Source organism: Petromyzon marinus, unplaced genomic scaffold (genome assembly GCF_048934315.1).
Source record: "Petromyzon marinus isolate PM22_M1 ecotype Great Lakes invasive population unplaced genomic scaffold, UKy_Petmar_22M1.pri1.0 PM_Scaffold_302, whole genome shotgun sequence".
In the NCBI taxonomy this organism is placed as follows: Eukaryota; Metazoa; Chordata; class Hyperoartia; order Petromyzontiformes; family Petromyzontidae; genus Petromyzon; species Petromyzon marinus.
This window is the reverse complement of record NW_027423283.1, coordinates 102,694-112,179: the sequence shown is the minus strand read 5'-3', so window position 1 is coordinate 112,179 and position 9,486 is coordinate 102,694. Positions and strand designations below refer to the sequence as shown.

The 9,486-nt window shown below is 48.4% G+C and overlaps 1 long non-coding RNA gene across 5 annotated transcripts; it reads right to left on the bottom strand.

The window, feature by feature from the left end:
* On the bottom strand, positions 1–9,486 carry LOC142923146 (uncharacterized). Of its 5 annotated transcripts, none has more exons than XR_012940557.1 (5): positions 9,357–9,486; positions 6,554–7,201; positions 6,380–6,454; positions 6,193–6,307; positions 1–157 (listed from the first exon to the last, which is right to left on the bottom strand). It is a non-coding gene; the product is annotated as an uncharacterized LOC142923146 (long non-coding RNA). The 5 variants fall into 5 exon arrangements; XR_012940558.1 differs by lacking the exon at positions 6,380–6,454 and having other exon boundaries at positions 6,470–6,589; positions 6,620–7,201; XR_012940554.1 differs by lacking the exon at positions 6,380–6,454 and having other exon boundaries at positions 6,470–7,201.

The window sequence follows — 9,486 nt, the reverse complement described above, 5'->3', positions numbered from 1 at the left end:
GCGAGTGGTGAGCCAGTTACCACTTGAGTGCAGTTCCATCGCTCTCCACCCACACCTCCTCACCACGCACCTCCTCACCACGAGGCAGACTCTTCACAAAGTGTCGCAGGACTGAGTCCATCACCAGCGGCAGATAGCCCAGTCGTGGCAACATCACCTGGCAAACATCACCAGCATCATCATCACCATCATCAACATCATCAACATCATCAACATATTCTTAGTTTTTTCGGTAAAGTCACGTTGAAGAGAAACAACAAAATAATAAAAAAATATATAAAACAATAAAAAAAATCACCATCATCATCAACATCATCATCATAATCAACATCATCACCATCATCACCACCATCATCATCACCATTACCTGGCAAACATCACCATCATCATGATGATGATGATGATGGTAGTGATGTTGGTGGTGATGATGTTGGTGATGGTGATGATGGTGATGATGGTGGTGATGTTGATGTTGGTGGTGATGTTGATGGTGGTGATGGTGGTGACGGTGGTGATGTTGGTGGTGATGATGGTGTTGGTGGTAATGGTGGTGGTGATGATGATGGTGGTGATGATGGTGATGATGATGATGATGAAAATGGTGGTGATGTTGGTGGTCATGTTGGTGATGGTGATGTTGATGGTGGTGTGATGTTGATGGTGGTGATGATGGTGGTGATGTTAATGGTGATGATGGTGATGTTGATGGTGATGATGGTGGTGATGATGGTGGTGATGTTGATGGTGATGTTGATGTTGGTGGTGATGATGTTGGTGGTGATGTTGATGGTGATGTTGGTGATGATGGTGATGATGTTGATGTTGATGTTGGTGATGATGTTGGTTATGTTGGTGATGGTGGTGATGATGGTGATGTTGGTGGTGATGTTGATGGTGATGATGGTGGTGATGGTGGTGATGTTGATGGTGTTGATGGTGTTAGTGGTGGTGATGATGGTGATGTTGCTGGTGATGTTGATGGTGATATTGATGGTGATGATGGTGGTGATGATGGTGATGTTGATGGTGATGTTGATGGTGATGTTGGTGGTGATGTTGGTGGTGATGTTGATGTTGGTGATGGTGATGATGTTGGTGGTGATGATGGTGATGTTGATGTTGGTGATGGTGGTGGTGATGGTGGTGGTGATGTTGGTGATGTTGGTGGTGATGTTGGTGGTGATGTTGGTGATGTTGGTGGTGATGGTGGTGGTGATGTTGATGGTGATGATGGTGGTGATGTTGATGGTGATGTTGGTGGTGATGTTGATGGTGATGTTGGTGGTGATGATGGTGATGTTGGTGGTGATATGGGTGGTGATGATGGTGATGTTGATGGTGATGTTGGTGGTGATGTTGGTGATGGTGTTGATGGTGATGTTGGTGGTGATGTTGGTGGTGATGATGGTGATGTTGGTGATGTTGGTGATGATGATGTTGATGGTGATGTTGGTGATGGTGATGATGATGTTGGTGATGTTGATGGTGATGTTGGTGGTGATATGGGTGGTGATGATGGTGATGTTGATGGTGATGTTGGTGGTGATGTTGGTGATGGTGTTGATGGTGATGGTGGTGGTGATGTTGGTGGTGATGATGGTGATGTTGGTGATGTTGGTGATGGTGATGATGATGTTGATGGTGATGTTGGTGATGGTGATGATGATGTTGGTGATGTTGATGGTGATGTTGGTGGTGATATGGGTGGTGATGATGGTGATGTTGATGGTGATGTTGGTGGTGATGTTGGTGATGGTGTTGATGGTGATGGTGGTGGTGATGTTGGTGGTGATGATGGTGATGTTGGTGATGTTGGTGATGGTGATGATGATGTTGATGGTGATGTTGGTGATGGTGATGATGATGTTGGTGATGGTGATGTTGGTGGTGATATGGGTGGTGATGATGGTGATGTTGATGGTAATGTTGGTGGTGATGTTGGTGATGGTGTTGATGGTGATGTTGGTGGTGATGTTGGTGGTGATGATGGTGATGTTGGTGATGGTGATGATGATGTTGATGGTGATGTTGGTGATGGTGATGATGATGTTGGTGATGTTGATGGTGATGTTGGTGGTGATATGGGTGGTGATGATGGTGATGTTGATGGTGATGTTGGTGGTGATGTTGGTGATGGTGTTGATGGTGATGTTGGTGGTGATGTTGGTGGTGATGATGGTGATGTTGGTGATGTTGGTGATGGTGATGATGATGTTGATGGTGATGTTGGTGATGGTGATGATGATGTTGGTGATGTTGATGGTGATGTTGGTGGTGATATGGGTGGTGATGATGGTGATGTTGATGATGATGTTGGTGGTGATGTTGGTGATGGTGTTGATGGTGATGTTGGTGGTGATGTTGGTGGTGATGATGGTGATGTTGGTGATGTTGGTGATGGTGATGATGATGTTGATGGTGATGTTGGTGATGGTGATGATGATGTTGGTGATGTTGATGGTGATGTTGGTGGTGATATGGGTGGTGATGATGGTGATGTTGATGGTGATGTTGGTGGTGATGTTGGTGATGGTGTTGATGGTGATGTTGGTGGTGATGTTGGTGGTGATGATGGTGATGTTGGTGATGTTGGTGATGGTGATGATGATGTTGATGGTGATGTTGGTGATGGTGATGATGATGTTGGTGATGTTGATGGTGATGTTGGTGGTGATATGGGTGGTGATGATGGTGATGTTGATGATGATGTTGGTGGTGATGTTGGTGATGGTGTTGATGGTGATGTTGGTGGTGATGTTGGTGGTGATGATGGTGATGTTGGTGATGTTGGTGATGGTGATGATGATGTTGATGGTGATGTTGGTGATGGTGATGATGATGTTGGTGATGTTGATGGTGATGTTGGTGGTGATATGGGTGGTGATGATGGTGATGTTGATGGTGATGTTGGTGGTGATGTTGGTGATGGTGTTGATGGTGATGTTGGTGGTGATGTTGGTGGTGATGATGGTGATGTTGGTGATGTTGGTGATGGTGATGATGATGTTGATGGTGATGTTGGTGATGGTGATGATGATGTTGGTGATGTTGATGGTGATGTTGGTGGTGATATGGGTGGTGATGATGGTGATGTTGATGATGATGTTGGTGGTGATGTTGGTGATGGTGTTGATGGTGATGTTGGTGGTGATGTTGGTGGTGATGATGGTGATGTTGGTGATGTTGGTGATGGTGATGATGATGTTGATGGTGATGTTGGTGATGGTGATGATGATGTTGGTGATGTTGATGGTGATGTTGGTGGTGATATGGGTGGTGATGATGGTGATGTTGATGGTGATGTTGGTGGTGATGTTGGTGATGGTGTTGATGGTGATGTTGGTGGTGATGTTGGTGGTGATGATGGTGATGTTGGTGATGTTGGTGATGGTGATGATGATGTTGATGGTGATGTTGGTGATGGTGATGATGATGTTGGTGATGTTGATGGTGATGTTGGTGGTGATATGGGTGGTGATGATGGTGATGTTGATGATGATGTTGGTGGTGATGTTGGTGATGGTGTTGATGGTGATGTTGGTGGTGATGTTGGTGGTGATGATGGTGATGTTGGTGATGTTGGTGATGGTGATGATGATGTTGATGGTGATGTTGGTGATGGTGATGATGATGTTGGTGATGTTGATGGTGATGTTGGTGGTGATATGGGTGGTGATGATGGTGATGTTGATGGTGATGTTGGTGGTGATGTTGGTGATGGTGTTGATGGTGATGTTGGTGGTGATGTTGGTGGTGATGATGGTGATGTTGGTGATGTTGGTGATGGTGATGATGATGTTGATGGTGATGTTGGTGATGGTGATGATGATGTTGGTGATGTTGATGGTGATGTTGGTGGTGATATGGGTGGTGATGATGGTGATGTTGATGATGATGTTGGTGGTGATGTTGGTGATGGTGTTGATGGTGATGTTGGTGGTGATGTTGGTGGTGATGATGGTGATGTTGGTGATGGTGATGATGATGTTGATGGTGATGTTGGTGATGGTGATGATGATGTTGGTGATGTTGATGGTGATGTTGGTGGTGATATGGGTGGTGATGATGGTGATGTTGATGGTGATGTTGGTGGTGATGTTGGTGATGGTGTTGATGGTGATGTTGGTGGTGATGTTGGTGGTGATGATGGTGATGTTGGTGATGTTGGTGATGGTGATGATGATGTTGATGGTGATGTTGGTGATGGTGATGATGATGTTGGTGATGTTGATGGTGATGTTGGTGGTGATATGGGTGGTGATGATGGTGATGTTGATGGTGATGTTGGTGGTGATGTTGGTGATGGTGTTGATGGTGATGTTGGTGGTGATGTTGGTGGTGATGATGGTGATGTTGGTGATGTTGGTGATGGTGATGATGATGTTGATGGTGATGTTGGTGATGGTGATGATGATGTTGGTGATGTTGATGGTGATGTTGGTGGTGATATGGGTGGTGATGATGGTGATGTTGATGATGATGTTGGTGGTGATGTTGGTGATGGTGTTGATGGTGATGTTGGTGGTGATGTTGGTGGTGATGATGGTGATGTTGGTGATGTTGGTGATGGTGATGATGATGTTGATGGTGATGTTGGTGATGGTGATGATTTTGATGTTCGTGGTGATGTTGGTGGTGATGTTGGTGATGATGTTGATGTTGGTGATGGTGGTGTTGGTGATGATGGTGTTGGTGATGGTGGTGTTGGTGATGGTGGTGATGATGGTGATGTTGGTGATGGTGGTGTTGGTGATGATGTTGATGTTGGTGATGGTGGTGTTGGTGATGTTGGTGATGGTGATGTTGATGATGGTGATGTTAATGGTGATGTTGATGTTGGTGATGTTGATGATGATGTTGACGATGATGTTGATGATGGTGATGATGATGATGTTGGTGATGGTGGTGTTGATGTTGGTGATGGTGATGTTAATGGTGATGGTGATGTTGGTGATGTTGATGATGGTGATGGTGGTGTTGGTGATGGTGGTGATGTTGATGGTGGTGTTGGTGATGGTGGTGGTGATGTTGATGTTGGTGATGATGTTGATGTTGGTGATGATGTTGATGATGGTGATGATGATGTTGATGATGGTGATGATGTTGGTGATGGTGGTGTTGATGTTGGTGATAGTGATGTTAATGGTGATGTTGGTGATGGTGATGTTGGTGATGATGATGATGTTGGTGATGATGTTGATGTTAATGGTGGTGATGTTGGTGATGGTGGTGTTGATGTTGGTGATAGTGATGTTAATGGTGATGTTGGTGATGGTGATGTTGGTGATGGTGATGATGATGATGTTGGTGATGATGTTGATGTTAATGGTGGTGATGTTGGTGATGTTGATATTGATGATGGTGGTGATGATGGTGATGATGGTGATGTTGGTGATGGTGGTGATGATGATGTTGGTGATGATGTTGTTGATGTTGGTGGTGATGATGGTGATGATGGTGATGTTGGTGATGGTGGTGATGATGTTGGTGGTGATGTTGGTGATGTTGATGATGGTGATGATGATGTTGATGGTGGTGTTGATGGTGATGTTGATATTGATGGTGATGGTGGTGTTGATGTTGGTGATAGTGATGTTAATGGTGATGTTGGTGATGGTGATGTTGGTGATGGTGGTGTTGGTGATGGTGGTGTTGGTGATGGTGGTGTTGGTGATGGTGATGTTGATGTTGGTGATGTTGATGATGGTGATGGTGGTGTTGATGTTGGTAATAGTGATGTTAATGGTGATGTTGGTGTTGGTGATGTTGGTGATAGTGATGGTGTTGGTGATGATGTTGTTGATGTTGGTGGTGATGATGTTGATGTTAGTGATGTTGATGATAATGGTGATGGTGATGTTGATGTTGGTGATTGTTGGTGATGTTGGTGATAGTGATGATGGTGATGTTGGTGGTGGTGATGTTGGTGATGTTGGTGATAGTGATGTTGGTGATGTTAATGGTGATGGTGGTGTTGGTGATGGTGATGATGTTGGTGTTGGTGATGATGTTGATGATGGTGATGATGATGTTGATGGTGGTGTTGATGGTGATGTTGATATTGATGGTGATGTTGGTGATGGTGGTGTTGATATTGATGGTGGTGATGTTGGTGATGGTGGTGTTGGTGATGGTGATGTTGATGTTGGTGATGTTGGTGATAGTGATGATGTTGGTGATGTTGGTACCTACGTAGTAGGGCTCAGCCTCCCTGCTCGTGTCGTGGTTGGGGCTCAGCGAGAAGCAGGAGGGCACACGGCCTCGCCACACGGCACTCTGCACATCGCCCTCCTCCATCGCACACAACCTCCTCCTACTCAACCTCCTCCTACACAACCTCCTCCTGGTGCTCCTCCTACACAACCTCCTCCTACACAACCTCCTCCTACACAACCTCCTCCTGCTGCTCCTCCTACACAACCTCCTCCTCCTACACAACCTCCTCCTACACAACCTCCTCCTACACAACCTCCTCCTACTCCTACACAACCTCCTACACAACCTCCTCCTACACAACCTCCTCCTACTGGTGCTCCTCCTGCTGCTACACAACCTCCTCCTCCTACTGGTGCTCCTCCTCCTACACAACCTCCTCCTACTGGTGCTCCTCCTACACAACCTCCTCCTGCTGGTGCTCCTCCTACACAACCTCCTCCTCCTACACAACCTCCTACACAACCTCCTACACAACCTCCTCCTCCTCCTACACAACTTCCTCCTCCTGGTGCTCCTCCTGCTGCTACACAACCTCCTCCTCCTGGTGGTGCTCCTACACAACCTCCTCCTCCTACACAACCTCCTCCTCCTGGTGGTGCTCCTACACAACCTCCTCCTGCTCCTACACAACCTCCTCCTACACAACCTCCTCCTGCTGCTGGTGCTCCTCCTACACAACCTCCTCCTGCTCCTACACAACCTCCTCCTGCTCCTACACAACCTCCTACTACTACTGCTCCTCCTACACAACCTCCTCCTGCTGGTGCTCCACAAACTCCTCCTCCTACACAACCTTCTCCTCCTACACAACCTCCTCCTGCTGGTGCTCCTCCTACACAACCTCCTCCTACACAACCTCCTCCTGCTGGTGCTCCTCCTACTGGTGCTCCTCCTCCTCCTGGTGCTCCTCCTGGTGCTACACAACCTCCTCCTCCTACACAACCTCCTGCTGGTGCTCCTCCTCCTCCTGCTGCTGCTGCTCCTGCTGGAGATGGGGGAGAGATGGGGGAGAGATGTGAGAGAGATGTGAGAGAGATGGGGGAGAGATGTGAGAGAGATGTGAGAGAGATGGGGGAGAGATGGGGGGAGAGGCTACCTGGGGGAGCTTTGTCTGTGTGTGTGTAACAGCACTTGCCCCTACAGCCCTGCTAGAGGCTACCTGGGGGAGCTTTGTCTGTGTGTGTGTCACTACACTTGCCCCTACAGCCCTGCTAGAGGCTACCTGGGGGAGCTTTGTCTCTGTGTGTGTAACAGCACTTGCCCCTACAGCCCTGCTAGAGGCTACCTGGGGGAGCTTTGTCTGTGTGTAACAGCACTTGCCCCTACAGCCCTGCTAGAGGCTACCTGGGGGAGCTTTGTCTGTGTGTGTGTAACAGCACTTGCCCTTACAGCCCTGCTAGAGGCTACCTGGGGGAGCTTTGTCTGTGTAACAACACTTGCCCCTACAGCTCTGCTAGAGGCTACCTGGGGGAGCTTTGTCTGTGTGTGTCACTACACTTGCCCCTACAGCCCTGCTAGAGGCTACCTGGGGGAGCTTTGTCTGTGTGTGTCACTACACTTGCCCCTACAGCCTGCTAGAGGCTACCTGGGGGAGCTTTGTCTGTGTGTGTCACTACACTTGCCCCTACAGCCCTGCTAGAGGCTACCTGGGGGAGCTTTGTCTGTGTCACTACACTTGCCCCTACAGCCCTGCTAGAGGCTACCTGGGGGAGCTTTGCCTTTGGTGAGGAGTGATGTGGTACAGGAGGACGTGGAGCTGAGTGGACTTGCCGATGACTGGTACCAGCGGTGTCAAGATCGGCCTCTGTGGAGGAGGCTCGTGAAGGACGCTGCCCCTGGGCAGTGCCAGGCTAGGTGCACCTTGAGGACGCTGCCCCTGGGCAGTGCCAGGCTAGGTGCACCTTGAGGACGCTGCCCCTGGGCAGTGCCAGGCTAGGTGCACCTTGAGGACGCTGCCCCTGGGCAGTGCCAGGCTAGGTGCACCTTGAGGACGCTGCTACTGGGCCATTGGGAGGCAGTCGCCCTCCAACAACAACGGAGGGCCGAGGAGCGACGCTCACAACAACGAGCGGAGCGCCGGGCGGGTAAAACGCAGCGAGTTGGCACAGTAGGGGGTGGGGTACAGCTGCACCTAGCCTGGCACAGCAGCAGTACAACCCGTGGCACCTGCTGGGTCTGTCACGTGACCTCATGCACCTAGCCTGGCACAGCAGTCAACCAATGGCACTTGCAGGGTCTGTCACGTGACCTCCTCCTCATGCACCTAGCCTGGCACAGGCGCCGTGATGACGCTCACCGCCACTTAGTGTCGAATGGGGCGTTGTTGTTGTTGTGGTCGTTGTGGTTGTGGTGATGGTTGTGGTGGTTGTTGTTGTTGTGTTGGTGATTGTTGTTGTGTTGGTTGTGGTGGTTGTGGTGGTTGTTGTGGTGATTGTTGTATTGGTTGTGGTGGTTGTGGTGGTGATGGTTGTGGTGGTTGTTGTGGTAGTTGTTGTGGTGATTGTTGTGGTGATTGTTGTGGTAGTTGTGGTGGTTGTTGTTGTTGTGGTGATTGTTGTTGTGGTGGTGATTGTTGTTGTTATGGTAGTAGTTGTTGTTGTGGTTGTTGTTATAGTTGTAGTGGTAGTTGTTGTAGTTGTGATAGTTGTTGTGGTGATTGTTGTTGTTGTGGTAGTTGTTGTGGTAGTAGTGGTGATAGTTGTTGTGGTGATAGTTGTTGTTGTGGTAGTTGTTGTGGTGATTGTTGTTGTTGTAGTTGTGGTGGTTGTGGTAGTAGTTGTTGTTGTTGTGGTAGTAGTTGTTGTTGTGGTAGTTGTTGTGGTGGTGATTGTTGTTGTTGTGGTTGTTGTTGTGGTAGTTGTTGTTATAGTTGTGGTTGTTGTTGTTGTGGTGATGGTTGTGGTGGTTGTTGTGATGGTGGTGATGGTTGTTGTTGTGGTGATTGTTGTTGTGGTAGTTGTTGTGGTGGTGATTGTTGTGGTTGTTGTTGTTGTGGTGATGGTTGTGGTGGTTGTTGTGATGGTGATGGTTGTTGTTGTGGTGATTGTTGTTGTGGTAGTTGTTGTGGTGGTGATTGTTGTGGTTGTTGTTGTAGTTGTGGTGATTGTTGTTGTTGTGGTGAGCAAGCCGCAGTGCCTCACCTTCTGCTGGTGGTGAGGATCGACTCCACGCGCGCTTCCGGGGATTGCGCAATCACGCCCGGAAGTGACGTCACCACGCAACCTTCCCCCGCTGAATCAGCGTGGTGACGTCACCGCGCAAAGACCCTCC